Below are 21,905 nucleotides of genomic sequence, written 5' to 3' on the forward strand. Positions count from 1 at the left end.
TATGTTTAATAAGATTAATACAATGACATCATTATTAATGTGACGTCATAATGTATGTTTAACATTTCAATTACCCATAATTTCTCAATTTTTTATGACATCATTTGAATTGTGGATATGTGAAGTGTAGAATATGTATGTATAAATTAACTTGTGGGTTACTTATTGCAATAATATGGACGTTTTTTGTTAAAATAGAGAGAGAGAGAGAGAGAGAGAGAGAGAGAGAGAAATGGGGTTTAACGTCTACCCGACACAAACTAGGTAATTTCGGGACTAACATATGGTTTAATTTTATTTCAACAATTCACTTGCGCGTAGGGGTCTTTAGCAGTGGGAGGAAACCGGAGAACCCGGAGAAAACCCACGAGATTGAACAGACGACCCAAATCCTTGTCACGTACAACCGGGGATTCGAAACCACGCACATGCTAACCATTCGGCCATCCAACCCCCTTGTCAAAATACACCATTGTCTAGTCGATTCTTCTTCTTCACTTCGGCGTTTTACGTCCATTTCCACCAAGGGTGGTAATGTCTTGGACAAGTCCCTTGTCGATGATTAGTACCCTTTTACATGTTACAAGATGGAGTAGTCCCTGCTGAACAGAAAGTACAACAGACTTCTCTAGAAAAATGTCTATCGATCGGCAACTTTATATTTTAATCCCTCAGTTTTCTTCTACATTATTCTGTTTTAATTCTATCAGCAGAGACTACTCCATCTTCTATACATGTCTCCCTCTTCGTTTGCCAACAGTTTTTTTTATCCAGCAGCTACACATATCTATTGGTTTGTCCAGGCTAACACTAACCCTAACCCTATATGCTACTCATTTAAAGGAGCTAAACCGCTAATATTTGAGATCTAGAAATTGACACAAAATGGGTCGCAACGCATATAATAATGTAATATGAATGTATATAAACTGATTTACATTCAATCGTTTCTGTTTTACTATAATGTTCGGCCAAATACGCCAGAAGTCTCAATCGAATGGCCATCTCTCTAGCGTCTGGTTATTCCAGTCTACACCGATAGTATTCATTTCGCATGCTCTCCAGATAAGAATATGACGTCACCGTTTGACATAACTTGTGGAATATGTATAGCCTCGTTATTCGAGTCCATTGTTACAAATGGCGCTGAAACGTATTATGGTACACGATATGTTTATTTTGTCTTAAATATTGGATATCAGAAGCCCATCTTTTCCCGGTACGATCACAACATCAATGTTAATTTAAACTGACAAATAAATCGTGTTTTCACTCTCGAAGACTTTGGGTGGTATTGTGTTAGAGACTTAGCCACTTTAAGTGTAAAAGTTTACAAATATCACACGTATGAGATTCTGGTGATTTTTATGATAATATTATTACAGTAGTCAGTCGATTGTAAGAATTTTGCGGGACAGCAGGGGCGTGTCCAGGAATTTAAGCGGGTGAGGGTCTGGGGTGGAAAATTGTCTACGATATCACCCCTGGTGGAAGTGGACCTTAAAATCCAGGAACGAATGATGTGGAAACAAAGTCCAGCTTGGCGCGAGGTCTAAGGGAATTACCCATAATTTTATGAAATCGGAAGTTCTGAGACAATATTGCTGTGCATTTAGGTGTATACATGTCTTTATAAACCTGTAACGGTAAATCTCTTTGATCTTTGGGGTATATTCTATGCCCGGAATAACTTACGGTCAGAAAGCCGGGGTAGGTTTTGGACATATACAGGGAAATTTGGGGTTATTCTTCTGAAAGTTTTTCTTTAAACCTGTAAGGGATTATTCTTCCAGGGTATGTTTTTTTCCATAAGAAAACATGATATAAGGTTTTTCTTACAGGAATTCTGAGATATTCTCATCTTGCGTACATGTAAACAAAGGCGGTTTATAAGCAAGATAAAGTCCTCGACTTCGGTTATGCTGGGGAAGAAAGACTTCAGAAATAAAACTCTCGACAGAAAAACGTCGGTTTTTCTTTCTCTCGGGTTATTTTCTTCAGTCTTTCTTTCCCCAGCATAACCGAAGTCGAGGACTTTATCCTACTCATAAGATTAGAGCGGAGTGGGATGAAAACGGTGGAAATGCTTCAGAGGTTATTTTTATGACTGAAGATGGAAGAAGATATGTTCCCACTCCTCTGGACATCAGAATTTGTTTAATTCCAATTGATAAAAGATACTGTTGGTGCACAAATCGGATTTCTAAATCCATTAATGGTAGTATAATGGGGTGATCATCTACCAATCGCTAAGAAAATTAATGTTTCTTAAATTAACCACTTCAAGATCAACTGGCTAGCAAGTCGTTAACCTTTCACCAATTTTTAAGCCGTCATTGGGTAACGACGTTAATCCCATCTATTGTTTTTGTTGATTGATTATATTGTTTAACAGTTTATGCATTGTTTATCTATCGACATGTTAGTTTTAATTACAACATTTGTTTTTACCCTATTATCTGATTTACCTTAAATATAACAAAATTTGTACATTGAAGGCAGTCACGAGTTAGGATCCCTTACTAAGTGTAGTAATTGGCCTGTCAGTACTGTATGACGGTATATGTATATATTTATGTTCCGGTATATTAAAGAATTGAAGAATCATTCGAAGTCTGTTATATCCGAAAAGAGAATTTAAACCTCTAAAGTAGTTACTTACTGGATAGCGCAATATAACCCAGGGAAGAACAATTAACGGCAGGCTAGCCTTCTACTTAATCTGGACGAGGTTTACAAGAGCATCCTTTTAATACTTGAAAAATGAAAACGTCGGGAGAATATGAGTTATGACAGCTGCTCATGTTTGCTGAACATGCATCCCATGGGAGGATTCGCACTGCTCTTGTATATATATATAACCATATTTCTTATGATTTTATTTATTTGTGTTATATGCTTGATTTGATAAGGAAATGAAATGGGGTTTAACGTCCTACTATTCTGCTCCGATCTGGCCAATGAAGACGGGTATACGCCATACAGTGTGCTATGAGGGAAATTTTTCCCGGACAGCGGCACTATCGCCTACTCTTATATCGAATTCCAACTGTCAAGAGATCTTTTACATGCACACCAATGTGTACACGGGACCTCGTTTGTTTCCCATCCGAACGACTAGACAGCTGTCTATGCCAAGCCCCCCGTCCCATCCGAATGACTAGACAGCTGTCTATGCCAAGCCCCCCGTCCCATCCGAATGACTAGACAGCTGTCCTTGTCGGGCCCTCCGTCCTGCATCACTGCCAAGGGGGAACCACGCCGGAAAATCTGAATGAACTTTTACGGCCAATGTAGGGATCGAACACCCGACCTACAGGCTAGTGAGCCAGCCTCTTACCAACTTAGTGCTTGATAAGGACTTGTGAAATCTTGTTGAAACGTGGCAGTGAAATAAAACCATAGTAATTGTTATCCATAATAGTGTCGTTTCCCCTTGTCAGTGATGCAGGACGGAGGGCCTGACAAGGACAGCTGTCTAGTCCTTCGGATGATGCGAAAAACCAAGGTCCTGTGTACACATTGGCGTGCACGTAAAAGATCCCTTGACATTTGGAATTCGATATAAGAATAGGCCGTAGTGGCGCTGCCCGGGCAAAATTTCCCTCATAGCACACTGTATGGCGTATGCCCGTCTTCATTAGCCCAGTATAGTAGCAGAACAGTAGGACGTTAAACCCCATTTCATTTCATTTTCATTTCGATTTTGTCAGACATACAGTAACCTTTGGGACCAGGGCTTGACAAAGCTGGAAAATTATTTAGACATACTGTAACCTTACAAGTGGGACCAGGGATTGACAAAACTGGTGAGTTCTTTCGACATACTCTAACCCGACTAGTAGCACATGGGCTCGACAAAGCTGGATGGTTCTTTAGACATACTCTAACCCGACATGTGACACCTGGGCTTGACAAAGCTGGGTAGTTCTTCTGACATACGGAATGCTAACACCCCCTCTCTCTTTGTACGTCTAGAGGGGTTTGGCAGACCGAATGGTTAACGTGTAAGCGTTGCATTATAATGTGTCATTAAGTCCAGTGCCGTAGTTTCGATTCCCTGCTTGAATGTGATGAGTAAAGTAGGGTCACCTGCGTAACCTCGTTAGTTTTCTCAGGGTCCTCCAGTTTCCTCCCACTGCTAACGACCCCTACAGGCAAGCAAAGTAATGAAGTAAAATTGAACCAGTGGACGTTAAACCCCATTTCTCTCTCTCCTGACATACAGTAACCTGACAAGTTGGGCCTGGGTTTGATAAACTTTGATGGTTTGTTAGACATACCATAACCTAACAAGTGGAGCCAGGGCTTGACAAAGCTGGAAGGTTATTTAGACATACTGTAACCTGACAAAGCTGGAAGGTTGATTTAACGTGACTAACCTGATAAGTGGGACCAGAACTTGACAAAGCTTGAAGGTTGTTTAGACAAGGCTAAACCGACAGGTGGGACCAGGGCTTGACAAAGCTGGAAGGTTGTTTAGACACGGCTAACCCGACAGGTGGGACCAGAGCTTGACAAAGCTGGAAGGTTGTATAGACATGGTTAACCTGACAAGTGGGACCAGAACTTGACAGGACTGGAAGGTTGTTTAGACATGGCTAACCTGACAGGTGGGACCAGGGCTTGACAAAGCTGGAAGGTTGTTTAGACACGCCTAACCTGACAAGTGTGACCAGGGCTTGACAAAACTGGAAGGCCTTCTTGGACCACCTTTAAACTTATTCAACTCTCGGGACAGATATAACATACATGTATATGTTTTAAAAATTTAATTCAAAGTAATTTATTTTCTTAGGTTGAGTCTTGAAACAGAAAACAAAAATCTGTTTTTATTTGGTATAATTTCATTACCAATAAAAATAAAATAAAACAACAACAATTTATTTCTGAGCAAAATCGCACGTAATACTAGGTATACAGACAAATGATTGTTACCATTCAGTCTCGGCAAATTGTACAAATGCCCAGGACCCGCAACTTGGAAGCAGGTTCCGAAAATTCACCGAAATTTACCACTTCAAATCCTAAGACAATTTGTTTTCTTTTTTTTTTTTCGGTTCAATCTGATTAAAATACAGATGTATATTTCGTATTGTTTTTTTTTTATACTTTTGATGGCCTAAACTACATGAAGATCTGACCAGTTGTACTGGTGTCACATCAGGGGTTATACGAGCGGCTTGATGTCAGACATTCGATTAACCAATCAGCGTTGATGCTTCTAGTGGGTAACCCACAGTTCCGTGCACCTCAAACCAAAAGCTCGCTGAAACAGGCCATTTCATTGGCTAATCCGTCACATCATCCAGACCGCGGCTTATATAACAACTCTTCCAGATCCTAGTAATGTAGTACAGACAAATCAAACGAAATTTTGAACTATAACAAAAACCGAAACGAAATAGGATCTGTAGTTGAATCAGATTGTCATGGCTGGAACCAGAAATCTATCATTGTGCTATGACTGAAAAACACTTGGACCTGTGTCATGGTGTGCCCTCTAGTGTATATTCTAAATACCCTAAGGCTTGTGCTGGTATTGATTTTGATTTTGATAAATCTGCCATATTAGCTGCCATAACAACTATTATAATAGCCATCACGATATTCCTGCCTTCCAATTACAGGCACAAGTACCCGAGGCACTTCTATATATAAAGTATACGGTACAATGTATTATTGCTCATAATATGATCTTAATTAATCCTAATATGAACCTGACCATTACGGTCAATGAAGGAATATATTATTACTTGAATGACATATTACCATAACATATTTACTAACACTATGGCCACAGAACACCATTAATTTCCTACTTGGCTTTAAAGGGGGTTGAATGGCGGATTGGTTTAACGAGTGCACTTTAGAACATGAAACTTGGCTTTAGAGGGGGTTGAATGGCGGATTGGTTTAACGAGTGCACTTTAGACCATGAAACTTGGCTTTAGAGGGGATTGAATGGCGGATTGGTTTATCGAGTGCACTTTAGATCATAAGGTCTCTAACAGTCGGATTTCAAAATAAGAGCAGGCTGCATCGCTGCTGTCCGGACAAGATTTCCCTCATAGTCATAGCAAACTGCATGATGTATGCCCATCTTCATCCCAGTCGGAGCAAAACAGTATTTTTATGAGAGAGAAATGGGGTTTAATGTCCACTCGACACACACTAGGTCATTTCGGGACTAACATATGGTTCAAATTTATTTCAATAATTTGCTTGCGCGTAGGGGTCTTTGGGAAACCGGAAAACCTGGAGAAAACCCACGAGGTTGGACATTCGACCCTACTCCTTGTCACGTACAACCGGGGATTCGAAACCACACCAGATGACTCAATGACAGACCTTATGATACAACGCGCACATGCTAACCATTCGGCCACCACCCCTCCCCCCCCCTCGTTCAAAAAGAGATTACATGCCCATGTGGTTTCATCGCGTACAACCGGGGAATCAAAACCACACCAGTTGACTCAATGACAGACGTTATGATACAACGCGCACATGCTAACCATTCGGCCACCACCCCCCTCGTACAAAATGAGATTACATGCTCATGTGGTTACAGCGAATTTGGTATTATATGATTATATATATATTGATCCTAACAACCTTACTAATATGATATTCATAACATTAAAATTAATAATATGTTCAATATATACAAATACGGTCAATAAAATATCAACGACTACCACAACTAAAATAATCTGTTATATTTATAATAATCTCAATCTCATTAAAATAGAGGTCTATATTTCGTTCCGTTTTTTTTAATATTTCGACGGGGTACACTACATGAAGATCTGACCGGTTGTAGTAAAAGGATGTGTGAACGTCTTTTGATCCTATGACGTCAGACATTGATTAATCATTCAGCGTTGACATTTCTGGTGGTTCCGTGCATCGCACACCAAGATGTCGCTGTAACAGATGGTTTCATTGGCTAATCCCTCACATCATCCAGAAAGCGGGCTATATAACAATGCTTCTAGATCCTAGTGTAGTAAAGACAAATTAAAATACATGTTGGCGTACCATTATTTCAAATAATCGTACGGGAAACTTGCCAATCGTACATTATCTATACTAGATGAAATATTGACGAATTTCACTGTAAAAGCACGTGCGGAGTGTCTATATTTTAAGTCGTTTAATGGTCTCGAGCTTAAAACATTGCGTAATATATTGTAAAAACACTCAGGCCTATGGTCCTCTTGTTGTAACAATAATATATTACTTAATGTCTCGCTCGAGACCATTAAACAATACGTAAAACTATAACTATAAAAAACGAAATGAAATATGATCTGTGTATTAATCAGATTGTATTGATCTATTTGTAATGATCTGTGTATTAATCAGATTGTAATAATCTATTTATTACTATGTTATTGAAACCCCTGCCAATCACTAACATCTGAATCTTCATCCCATTCTACTCTTGTACAGTGGATACCATTCTTTAAAGCTGGAGTACCTTTTCCTTTACCTACAAATAAATAAACACACTCTTTTAAAGATAAATGCAATTTCATAATATAAACACACTCTCTTAGACGAGTGTAAATGCAATTTCAGAATAACAAATTACACTCTCTTAAAGATAAATGCAATTTCATAGTAACAAATTACACCCTCTTCAAGATAAATGCAATTTCATAGTAACAAATTACACCCTTTTAAAGATAAATGCAATTTCATAATGATATATCCTCTTAAAGATAAATGCAATTTCATAATAACAAATTACACTCTCTTAAAGATAATGCAATTTCATAATGACAAATTACACTCTCTTAAAATGCAATTTCATAATAACAAATTACACTCTTTTAAAAGATAAATGCAATTTCATAGTATCAATGCACTTTCTTAAAAGATAAATGCTATGGCATAATAACAAATTACACTCTCTTAAAGATAAATGCAATTTAATAATAACAATTTGCAATCTTTTAAGATACTGGTAACACAATTTCATAATAACAAATTACACTCTCTTTAAGACAATGCAATTTCATAACAAATTAAATCCAATTTCATAATGATACTCTCTTAAAGATACCGGTAATGCAATTTCATAATAACAAATTACACTCTCTTAAAATGCAATTTCATAATAACAAATTACACTCTCTTTAAGACAATGCAATTTCATAACAAATTAAATCCAATTTCATAATGATACTCTCTTAAAGATACCGGTAATGCAATTTCATAATAACAAATTACACTCTCTTAAAATGCAATTTCATAATAACAAATTACACTCTTTTAAAAGATAAATGCAATTTCATAGTATCAATGCACTTTCTTAAAAGATAAATGCTATGGCATAATAACAAATTACACTCTCTTAAAGATAAATGCAATTTAATAATAACAATTTGCAATCTTTTAAGATACTGGTAACACAATTTCATAATAACAAATTACACTCTCTTTAAGACAATGCAATTTCATAACAAATTAAATCCAATTTCATAATGATACTCTCTTAAAGATACCGGTTATGCAATTTCATAATAACAAATTACACTCTCTTAAAATGCAATTTCATAATAACAAATTACACTCTCTTTAAGACAATGCAATTTCATAACAAATTAAATCCAATTTGATAATGATACTCTTTTAAAGATACCGGTAATGCAATTTCATAATAACAAATTACACTCTCTTAAAATGCAATTTCTTGATAACAAATTACACTCTTTTAAAAGATAAATGCAAATTCATAATTACAAAACACACTCTCTTAAAGATGCATTATATAAGATTTATATAAAAAGCTGACAGTTCTCACAAGAATAGATTAAAAATAGATAATGAAAAAGGAATATATTGAAAATTTCAGTGAAATTACTTCATTCTGAGCAAATTAAATTATTAAATGATGATTGTGCTTCAATCTGGTCAAAATCACAACAATCCGATGATCTAGAGAGTTGATTATGAGAGAGAGAGAGAGAGAGAGAGAGAGAGAGAGAGAGAGAGAGAGATGGGGTTTAACGTCCACTCGTCACAAACTAGGTCATTTTAGGACTAACACATGGTTTAATTTTATTTCAATATTTCGTTTGCGCGTAGGGGTCTTTAGCAGTGGGACGAAACCGGAGGATCCAGAGAAAACCCATGAGGTTGGACAGGCGACCCTACTCCTTGTCATGTACAACTGGGGAATCAAAACCACGCCAGTTGACTCAATGCCAGACTCAATGAATGGCCTAATAATGTAATGCACACACTAATCTGCCACCCAACCCCCGACCAATATTGAATTCTTAGTTATGTTTTTAATTTTGAATAGTATGGATAATAATGAGTTAGAAATGAAATAAAATGGGGTTTAACGTCCTACTGTTCGGCTTATTGAGTTATAAGTTTCAGCTCGTTTAAAACACCTTTCTAGAGTTTTATATTGCAATAGTCTGTTTGTACACAGGAATTCTGACAATGATTAATGGTTTACTTGATAATTCACAGACAAACTAGCCATTGGATCGATTCAAGCAGTAAACAATTCTTTTTTCTTTTAACTGAAGTTAAAATTCATCAATTTACTGGCTTTGACTAAAAAGTAAAGTATGTTTCATAAATTTTGCGATTTAAACTCGATCGAAAATGAGAAACATTTTTTGCTATACTGTAGCAAGTAGGAAGAAATATGCCAAACCCATTTATACCCAGCCTTCTCAGCAAATCCTAAGATTTCCTACAATTTTCATAATCTCTTTACACCACCAAAATTAATTGACAAGGCAGTGGCTTCATATGTGTTTCTGGCTTTTGATGAGAGATCTAAATCAGATTTGGTGGCAACTACATCTAACTGAAACCCCTTTGATATACATGAAGTATACTGTTTGTATGAATATAATGAGTTGTCTATGTATTATTAAATGTATATGATTGACTATGTCTAATATATATGTATGCACGCTGTCCATAATGGACGTTTTGATGCAATAAACATCTTATCTTATCTTATCTAAAGAGACTATCCTTTGTTGTCCACTTGTAATTCTAGAATATTATTCTTTAGTTCCAATACAAGATTAATAAGATAAGATAAATTTTTTATTGCATAAAAAGTCCCAGGGGAAGCAGCATACAATTACATACATGTATATTACACGTCATAAAACTACATACATTTCATCTCAAAGAAAATTAATACCGATATGTCATAATACGAGTCAAATAAGGTAAACTGATCACAATTGAAAAAAAATAATGATGAGTTTCTTTGACTTCCTCAATGACTTTCTTTGAAAGCTAGCTTAATGGTACTACTTCTAAGATCGCGCAGGTAATTGGTTCACTTAAGATTGTATTATTTATCTCATTTGATCTGACATATAATAATGTCTTGTCTACTCCTCATATCCTGATATCCTGATAATTAACGCCCTAGGGCAATATACATCAGGAGCTTAATGCAACAATGTTCTGAGTGTAACTTGTGATTGTAAAAGTATTATCAACATCAGTCAGACTTAACTAGACAAGACAGTATTGATCTATAAGAGAGAGAGAGAGAGAGAGAGAGAGAAATGGGGATTAACATCCACTCCACACAAACAAGGTCATTTCGGGACTAACATATGGTTCAATAATTTGCTTGCACGAAGGGGTCTTTAGCAGTGGAAGGAAACCGGAGGACCTGGAGAAAACCCACAAGGTTGGACAGGCGTCCCTACTCCTTGTCATGTACAACTAGGGAATCGAAACCACGCCAGTTGACTTAATTACAGACCTTATGATACAGCGTGCACACGCTAACCTATCGGACATCTCCCCCCTCCCCCCTAGACGTAAAGAAAGACTGTAATAGGCAGATGTATGTTGAACTCTCACCAAAAAAAAGTACCTTTGGATCTTCATTCGGATAGGACAAAAAAAAATCAGAATAAAGTAATTTGAATGAAATTTTCAATATATTCATTCTATATTATCTATTTTTGAGCTGTTATAGCAAGAATGGTTAGCTCCTTATATAAATCTTATATAATGTATCTTTAAAGCGGAAATTGCAAATTTTCTAAGAAAGTCAAAACGTAATTATTTCTATGTCTTTTGCTCAATAGGTTGTCAACTCACTATTATACGATCATAGGTATCATTCTCACACTTAAAAATCATTCACCCCGGAAATAATAACACAATTACCTCCCTTGTTTTCTATTCTCCGCCATGGAGTAGCGATATTCAAATGTTTAAAAAAGAAGAGGAAAATGATATTTTTGCCAATTTCTCAGCTGGAAACAGTGAATTATAGGATTAATAGGATTATTCTTTAACAAGGTAAGACTGTTTATGGATACCATCTATTTTCAGGCTTTATTTTAATAAATTTTAAAAATATAACTTAAAAATTTGCAATTTCTGCTTTAAATAATTCCAAGAGATCTTCACGCTGAGGGATTACAATAAGATTAAAACGTAATCAAATAAAAAGTGATGCATTATAAGTAACGCTATTAAGGTAATTCCCTGAATGTCTCCAATTGTCATTTGTGTTTTTCAGATAATATGTAGTATTCCATGCCTTAATCCATGCTTAAAGTAGCTAACTCAATATCATCCAAATTATTTGTCAATTCTAAATACAGTTAGGCTGCTGTCCGGGCAAATTTATGTGTATGTAAAATCTACCCTAGGGTGCTAGTCAATGAAGCATGATACTGAAACATTCCAACTTCCGGAAAATCTAAAAATTCGACCACACTCTTCCTTTTCTTAAGTCAAAACATTTTCGTCCTAACCCCTTAAATGTATTCAAGTCTGAGTATTTTTTTTAATCAAGGGTCCACCATACAATAGTTTATTAAACAGGCATAGAAATAACGGCCGAATGGTTAGCACATGTGCGCTGTATCATAAGGTCTGTCATTAAGTCAACTGGCGAGGTTTCGATTCCCCGGTAGTACGTGGCAAGGAGTAGGGTCGCCTGTCCAACCTCTTGGGTTTTCTCCGGGTCCTCCGGTTTTCCTCCCACAGCTAAAGACCCCTACGCGCATGCAAATTATTGAAATAAAATTGAACCATGTGTTACTTGCGAAATGACCTAGTCTGTGTCGAGTGAACGTTAAACCCCATTTCTCTCTCTATTTTTCGGCTATATTGTCTGTATATGTGAATATAGAGTTAAATAAATTATGCATTTTTTAAATAAAATTCGATGTAACAAAGATTTCTGTCAGATTAAAACGAGTACAAATCCGATTCACTTCTGACACCAGTCAGTGAAGAAATGTAGGTTGCTAAATCACATTTCATTTCGATTATTTCTGAAAATTGATCAATTCAATCTTCTGGGAAGCTGAAGAAAACAGATGCAATTATCCAAATATATTCTGAATTCACGAAAGTTACGTTATTAGATTACCAACTTGTTGAATGAGGGGGGAAAATTTGTCAGAAGTTAAATTGAATGAAGTTCTATTTCCAAGTTTTCAAGATATAATCAAACTGAACTGATTTTATTAACATGAAAAGAACCGATTGAATACTGTTGAAATTTCATTTATCAGTTTACAGAACTAACATTCAACTACAGTCTTTTATGTGTGGTTGAGAGCATGACGTTAAAGGGGCATTGTGGGAGATTAAATAAAGAGTTGGCGGTTCGTGCTATAATAGTTCAAAAATAGATAACGTAAAGAGAATATGCTGAAAATTTCAGTCAAATTGCTCCACTCTGAACTGAGAATTAGCGATTGAATTTTAGACCTAGCCTCAATTATCATTACTAAAGTCGGTATAAAAAAACAAAGTCTCGATAAATCCATTTTGACGTTAAATCATCCATCACAAAATGTATTCCAATATGTTAAATATCGCAGGCTAGCGATGGCATCGAGAGTTGATTATGGTCTGGATAAGTTAATTAATGTCTAATTAATAATTAAGATAACACTTCAGGCCTAAAGAAAGACCTGCAATAGACAGATTTAGCTCTTGCATAATGTATGTGATACTGCACAAAAGTATTAGTCTTGAGTGTTGTAGATATACGATGTATCAATATGTGATGAAGTGTCTTGTAATTGAATAAATAAATGAAATATGGTTTAATGTCCTACTCTTCTGTTCCTATACTGGGCAAAATTTCCCTCATAGCACACTATATGGTGTATGCCCATCTTCATTAGTCCAGTCAGAGCAGAACAGTAGGACATTAAACCCCATTTCATTTCATTTCAATTCATTTCTCATAGGAGTTCAAACCAAAGGTTGGGAAAGGCCCTTTCATGTAGTTTCTGTGAGCATAAATGGAGTAGAAGCTATAATAACTTTAATTTTATTCCTATCAAAGATTGTTTTTTTTCCAGATATTTATTAGTCATTAAATCACAGGAACTCAAGTAGTTTGCCAATCCTTTAACATGTCAAGAGAGATGCATTGTGAAGAGCTACATGTAATGCCAGAGGAAACTGTTAAATATCGTGAAGATTATCACAATACATGATTACACTACATGTTGTAATGTCTAGACAGTCGATAACTGATAATCATAATTATGTCAACTCTACAATCAAATCAGCAGCTAAAGAGCGAGAAAGAGAGAGGCTTTAATGTCCACTGGACACAAACTAGGTCATTTCGGGACCAACACATGGTTCAATTTTATTGCACGTAGAGGCTTTTAGCAGTGGGAGGAAACCGGAGGACCTGGAGAAAATGCACAAGGTTGGACAGGCGACTCCTACTCCTTGTCAAGTACAATTGGGGAATCAAAACCACACCATTGGACTCAATGACAGACCTTATGATTCAACGTGCATGCGTTAACCTACTCCTTGTCACGTACAATCAGGGAATAGAAACCACACCACTGGACCCAATGACAGACCTTATGATACAACGCGCATGCGCTAATTAACCTACTCCTTGTCACGTACAAGCGGGTAATCGAAACCACACAACTGGACTCAATGACAGACACTATGATCTGACACGCTAGCGTTAAACAATTCGGCCACCCAATGCCCGGTTGATTATAAAAAGTTGGACACGGGGGTTGGGATGGCCTAGTGGTCTAAAGTGCCGCACTTCAACCTCTAGCTGGCCGGTCACCTCTGGCTTGCGGTTGTGGTTTCGATCCCTGGTGTGAGCGTATGTGGCTTGGAGATTGGGGCGCCTTCTCAACCTCGTGGGTTTACTTCGGTTTCCTCCCACATGAAAGACCCCTGCGTGTGCGCCAAGATAATGAAAATGAAAAATAAGACTTGTCTGTGATATCACCTTCGGTGGAAGTGGATGTTAATCACTAAGATCTACAACCCCATTTTATTTTGTTTTAAGTTCACGTATAACGATATCCAGTTAACAAGTTTACTGTATTATTTGAGCAGGCTAATTTGCTGATTTGTAAAGGCCGCCTCTGTTGTTAAATGCAAGTGGTTGCCAAGAAAAACTTACAGGCAGTCTGAGGCAGACAACCTATTTTCACCGAAGGTTAAGTAGCACACTGTGGGACGAGCTTCACATGTCTAGCAATGCTGGAGAGCTCGGACTAGAATTTGATTTCTACTAGCCCAAAGACAAAACTGACTGAAGACAGTCCAAGAAAAAAAGACAAAATTCAACCAAGCCTAATGTACCGGACAAAATGTCTGACAACATCCATTCATCCAACCAACCAAGCCTGATAATACCACGTTTAGATGTACCTGACAAAATGTCTGAAACCATCTAAGTTTTACATGGAACTTTTTAACTCGGTGCCAGACTATCATTAAAAACATAGATAAAAGATGGTTTTCATCGGTTCTGTTAAGGCAGAACAGTCAGACATTGAAAAACAATTTCATTGCATTTCATTTTGTTTCATTTACTTTACAAGATTCAATTTTAAAAGAACTAAACCTACAGGAAAATATAAATGGATGGAGACTAGTTGATTTGATAGGTTTGTTAATACTAGGTTCCCACTGTCGTGCGATTCGTTATGATAGGATTATCTCTATTGAGTCCATGATCTGCTACGTGCAGATATGTTTCGATATGATCAACACAATTGCTACGACTGACATCAAAGTGTGATAAATCTTATAAGACCTGATTGGATCATCACGATTACTCCACGATTTCATTTGTGGCTCAAATCATGATGATAGTAAGAACCTAGCATTACAGTTTAACTTTTTTTGTTTTTAGCTTAAGGCTTAAACTGTTAAATTAACACCTTTCAGTTTTATAAAATAAAAGCAGAATATATAATTCTCAAAATTCTTGAAATATAATTAGTGTTTTTGACTAAAATCCTTGATTTAGAACTTAAAATGTTGGTCAGTTGGCACTGTAACCCAGGTATCTTTTAATCTTGTGTATCTAGCACTAATTTCTTTCACATTCGTTTAATATCACATCTTTGTTTAAAAATTCATAAAAATCGTTCAAAATCACCTAAAATCATCTAATTTGTACTTGTGTCCAGTTTAAAGCTGACTGATTAATTTTGATAATGAGTGTACAATTTACAAGTATAGACAAAAAATTAACAAGCAATCACCAATCAATTATCGGCGAGATTAAAACTTGCTCGCATAGGTCTTTGTTGATTACTTTGATAATTTTATACTCTCTTGTAAGACAGTTGTGACAAATACTCAAGAATAACCACAAATTATTAAGTTGTAAAATATTCCTAGCACCTGTTGGAAACATTCGTTGCACATGCCGACTGAACCTGAATACCTAAGTTTGTTCACCCTACGGATCTATCCGACCCATGTGATGACTAACTGGACATAGAATGACAGATTATCAATGAACACGTGACACCAAAGACAAGTGTGCGATCAACTGAACAACATTCTGGGGATTCGAAGCTACATTATAATAATACTTCCGGTTTTCGAAGTTACAATTAATGCGTAATCCAACATATTGTAACGATACTGTACGATGTCGGATTTGACAATAGTCCACTGTATACCAAATTTGACATACTTTTATTGGAAACAACCACCCGATAAATACTTTTCTGGGAAAGTATCTTTAAACATGCATTATGCAAGAGCTAAATCTGCCTATTTCAGGTCTTTCTTTAGGCCTGAAATGTTATCTAAATTATTAATTAGACATTAATTAACCTATCCAGGCCATAATCAACTCTAGATGGCAGCACTAGCCTGCGATCTTTAGTGGATTGTAAGACGAATTACTGCATAACTTTCCTTCTCGATTAAACGATTAAATGGATAATCGAGACTATGCTGTTTATCGTACTGACTTTAGTAATGATGACCGAGGCTTATGGGAATTTCAGTCGCTTAGTTCTCGGTACATAGTGGATCAATTTGAATGAAATTTTCAGCAAATTGCCTTTACATTATCTAGTTTTTAACTATTATAGGGAGAACTGCCAACTTGTTACCGAATCTCCCATTATGTATCTTTAACTTTACTCAGAAAAAAGTAATTTGAAAGACATTTCCAGTTTTTCTATTTTCATTATTTATTTTTGAGCTATTATTCAAATAGATTAGAACACCCACGAGGTTTAACAATTTAAAGGTCACCGGAAAAGGTTCATAATTCTTTTAAATAATGCAAGTAATAATGTCAACATATCCTTTCCATAAGTTTAACCCGAACCCGAATGTCAATATTACCTGCAAAAGGTAAATTTCAACATTAGTTATTTCCGCCGTTCTCCGTTGGTAGTCGTATCTTTCCGTCAATAAGCAATCCGTGACGTCATTTTAGTCCTTCTGCACATAGAAATATAGACTAAAATGTGAGCAGAAAGACTAAAATGACGTCACAGATACGGAAAGTTACGACTACCCACGAAGAATGGCGGAAATTAGTAATGTTGGAATTTACCTGTTGCAGGTAATATTGACATTCGGGTTTGTGTTATACTTATGGAAAGGATATGTTGACATAATTACTTGCTTTATTTAAAAAAAATTATGAACCTTTTCCGGTGACCATTAAAGATGGATAATCACTCTTACTTAAACATGCATTATGCAAGAGCTAAATCTGTCTATTGCAGGTCTTTCTTTAGGCCTGAAATGTTATCTAAATTATTAATTAGACATTAATTAACTTATCCAGTCCATAATCAACTCTAGATGGCATCGCTAGCCTGCGATCTTAAGTGGATTGTGAGCCGATTTACTGCATAACTTTCCTTCTCGATTAAACGATTAAATGGATAATCGAGACTATGCTGTTTATCATACTGACTTTAGTAATGATGACCGAGGCTAGGCAGAAATTTCATTCGCTTAGTTCTCGGTTCATAGTGGATCAATTTGAATGAAATTTTCAGCAAATTGCCTTTACATTACCTAGTTTTTAATTATTATAGTGAGAACTGCCAACTCGTTATCGAATCTCCCATAATGTATCTTTAATGAACGGGAATATATATTTATACATAAAAAAAAGGTGATATTTTGGTAAAATCATAACCATTATCAAAATATCCATCAAATTCTATCTGTTTATTGACCCATGATTTTGTGAAATAAAGATTTTTATTCCATATTTGGGATGGAAATTAACATCAAGGCTTTTGAGCGAGACTGGGCAGAGCTCACCTAGATATTCCAAGCAGCTATTATTATTGAGAATGAGGAACCTTCAAAGCCATTCCAGCTTAACAATAAAGTTGTAGGAACCATTTAACCTGTAGTGTTATAAATTACGATCACGAAGAGAACAAACACAACGAGGAAGTAAGTCCAATAGTACTACACATTTCCAATATATTTATTTTTCATTATCTATATTTGAGATAGTATTATTATAGCGAAAATTGTCAGCTCTTTATCTAAATTCTAAATAATGTATCTTTAAGTAATTCTTTTTATAAATGCACAAGTGATTCTGGGAAAGAATTATGGTAAGGTAATAGGACTGTTGTGATTTCCAGATAGTCGTTTAGATGGCAATACATGTACATTGAAAGCTGATCAATTTTAACAACTCATATTATGACACAATACTGTGGAAAGGCTGGAATCGTATTGAATACAAAACATTGCAAGTGACGATATAGGAAGGTGATATATGCCTCCACAGGGCAAGAAAATGTAGAACTTTCAGATGGTTGGACGCGGAGAAAGTAGGAATTTCAGATGGTCGGACAGGGATTGGGTAGGACTTTCAGATGGTTGGACAGGAATAAAGTAGGAATTTCAGATGGTCAGACAGGGATAATGTAGGAATTTCAGATGGTCGGACAGGGATAAAGTAAGAATTTCAGATGGTCAGACAGGGATAAAGATAAAGTAGGAATTTCAGATGGTCGGACAGGGATAAAGTGTGATTTTCAGATGGCTGGACAGGGATAAAGTAGGACTTTCGGATGGTTGAACAGGGATTGGGTAAAACTATTAGATGATCGGACAGGGATTGGGTAGGAATATTAGATGGTCGGACAGGAATTGGGTAGGATTATTATTTGGTCGGACAGGTATTGGGTAAGATTATTAGATGGCTGGACAGGGATAAAGTAGACCTTCAGATGGTTGGACAGGGATAAAGTGTGATTTTCAGATGGTCGGACAGGGATTGGGAAGGGGTAGGATTATTAGATCGTAGGACAGGGACTGGGTAGGACTATCAGACGGTTGGACAGGGATAAAGTAGGACTTTCGGATGGTCGGACAGGGACAAAGTATGACTATTAGATGGTTGGACAGGGATAAACATGTATTGCACAGACAATATTTGTTAAATAAACAGTAGGGAAAACAACATTTTTTAAACATATTTTAAAAAAGATTTGAATAGGAAGAAGAAACTTTTCTGGGAAAAGTAGAGTCACTTACAATATAACTGACACCTTGTCATAATTAAATATTTCACTTTGTTTTACAGCTTCCTAGTTGAGTTTGGTGAACATACATGATGTGCGTCTTCAATTAACAGGTATGTCAGTGAGTCAAGTGGCGTGATCAGGCCTAGAAATAACGGTTTCAGATGTACCTGACAAAATGTCAAGCACTACTGAAATAGTACCTGACATTTTAAACCTAGTGCCAAACATGTATTAATAATATCAACAAAAAAGACAAATCAGTGCCAGACAAAACGACAGGCGCCAGAGGTTTTGTGCCTGACAAAGCCTGAATCTGTGCCTGTGACAGGTGCCTTATTTCCAGGCTTGGGTGTGGTTCCAATCCCAGGCTTGCAGGTGACAAGGAGTAGTAGGATCGACTGTCTAATCTTGAGGTTTTCTGTGGGCCCCTGGGGTTTCATCCCAGTCCTAAAGACTCCTACATGCAAGCTCAATATTGAAATAAAAGTGTATTATGCATGTTAGTCCTGAAATGACCACATTTGCTCCCTCCCTCCCCCTCTCTGTCTCTTCTCTCAGCAATAGTATTTGTAGAAATATAGCTTGCCAGGCAATGAAACATACGACCACAGCAGGTAAGTCGTCAGGGCAGTCAACAAGTGTTGTCACATATTTTTTCTTTTGTCAGTAATGAGAACATTTACAACACACGAAAATCTGATTACGAATAATAACTCGTGAAGTAATTATCAGAAAACATTAGAATTTGTCTCACGACCATAAACAACTTTAGCCTCTAGAATGCCCACAAGATTTTTCAAAGTGATCAAGGGCCATAACTCTGGCAGTAATTATAGGAAATCGATGAAAATCAGTAACCTTAAACACTATGTATAAATTTAAAGTCAATCGGATATTAACTTTAGCTCGGACGGACGGATGACGGCGACAACAATATATGACCACATTTCAATGTGGGCGTATAAAAACTGATAAGTTTTAACTAGGTACATGTATATTCTGAGTAAAACTGCAAATATTTGTTCTATTTTAGAAAAGTATAGAAATCGCTCACAACTTGAGTTAACCTTACATGTATGTGATACCAAGATATTTTTTATGTGTCGGAGAACAAGATTCTACTCTGCTCATGTAATTAAATAAGTAAATTACGACTTACATTTATAAATAAATTAAATATCTATAACACAGAAGGTCTCAGTTATATAAACCTTTAAACCAAATCTCTTGGTTGGATTGATGCCAACTGATTAGTTCATTAACAGTTTACAAGCAATATAATTTCACCTACAACTTTGATCAGTTCCACATAGATTTCAAAGACAACTGTCAAGAAAGAAAATATTGGGTCAAGGAACTTCTTTCATATATAAAGATCAAGTGCTTTAAATCCTAACAAACAACTTTAAAGATGGGATTTACCGTAAAACATTTGTATTGTTCGGAAATGCAATGCAATGAAAGAGAGAGAATATTGCCAGGGAATGAAATGAAATGGGGTTTAACGTCCTACAGTTCTGCTACGACTGGGCTAATGAAGAGGATCATACGTGTGCTATGAGTGGAATTTGCCTGGATAGCGGCACTATGCTCTATTCTTATATCGAATTCCAACTGTCAAGGGATCTTTTACATGCACGCCAATGTGTATGTGGGACCTCAGTTTTTTGTCCCATCCAATCGACTATATGTTGGCCCTTGGTCCTATATCACTGACAAGGCGGAACCACAGCAGAAAATCCAGATGAACTTTCTCGGTCAATGCAGAGATCAAACACGTGTCCTCCAGGCTAGCGAGCCAGCGTCTTACCCACTTAGCCACCGTGGCTCCCAATTTTACCTGGACACTAGCTTTTCTATCTACCTTTCTTTGGTTTCAAACCATATCTCATTTGTATCCACGTTTCTTTTACACGCACTCTAGGGTTTACAGTTACACAAGAGGACCTCATTTTTTCCGCCCCATCCAAATGATTAGAAACAATTTCACAGTCAGTCTCACCCACATATTTCCTTTATCAGAGACTAGAAGAATGCCCGGCTTCGCTCGGGGGTCATAACCCCGAAACCGGAAGTGGTAGACTAACGCCACCTGGCCTATGTTACTCCCCGGTCCGAGCTACCCCTATACCCCAAATTTCAGACTTGGGGCAGACCTAGTGTAGCCGCCAACCCCGAACAGACAGACAGACAGACAAACGACTGTCACAAATATTAGTATAGATTACTGATAGTTAACCAGTGACGACCACATTCTACATGCCAAATGGTTGAATACCTTCCTCACTCATTCGATTTACTAAATATCTGACACTGAAACACTATTTAACCAGTGACAGACACCTTCTACATGCCGAATGGGTAAATCCATTCTCACCGATTCGATTTACTAAATATGTGATATTTAAACAGCTCTGTAGAATATGACCATTATCTTAAGTAGATGATCATCTGTTGGGGAATACATGCCATAAAGATGTATTATGTAAGAGTAAACCTTGAAATAACTGCTAGGTTCGGCCTGACATCATGTCAAGCTGAACTGATTTTCGACTGGGCATTTCAGATTTTCAGCCATTCTGATTAAAACACAGATCCTATTTCATTTTGTTTTTTTATAGTTAAAAATTTCATTTAATTTGTCTTCACTATAACCACGTTCTGGATGATGTGAGGGATTAGCCAATGAAATGGTCTGTTACGGCGAGTTTTTGATGTGAGGTGCATGGAACTGTGGGTAAACCACTAGAAACATCAATGCTGACTAGTTAATCAAAAGTCTGACCGCTAAAGTTTTCACTATGACTCTGTTCGTTGATATTATTGCCAATATATGACATGTACAGTAGAATCTGTATGAGCAGCCACTCCTATTCAGCGACATCTACTTGTAAGCGGTCACGATAAATTCCCCCCGTATAAATTCTGTTGTTTCATCTCTTTATTCAACGGTCACTCCTCTAACGTGGCCAGCCGTCACTGTTTTACTAATAAATTCAACAAAACATCGCCCATTCAGTGGCCATTGTTGAATGATAACATCTTGTCGTTCTTTGTAACACCCCTGATAATCCCGTGAGTAGTAGTTAATTAACTGGATCCCGA

The 21,905-nt window shown here is 36.7% G+C and overlaps 1 long non-coding RNA gene across 1 annotated transcript; it reads right to left on the reverse strand.

The window, feature by feature from the left end:
- Window positions 1–4,757: 4,757 nt before the first annotated feature.
- Window positions 4,758–10,705, reverse strand: LOC130012278 (uncharacterized). Its single transcript, XR_008787679.1, has 2 exons — window positions 10,676–10,705; window positions 4,758–6,258 (listed from the first exon to the last, which is right to left on the reverse strand). It is a non-coding gene; the product is annotated as an uncharacterized LOC130012278 (long non-coding RNA).
- Window positions 10,706–21,905: the final 11,200 nt, after the last annotated feature.

Source organism: Patella vulgata, chromosome 3, assembly GCF_932274485.2.
Source record: "Patella vulgata chromosome 3, xgPatVulg1.2, whole genome shotgun sequence".
Lineage (NCBI taxonomy): Eukaryota > Metazoa > Mollusca > Gastropoda > Patellidae > Patella > Patella vulgata.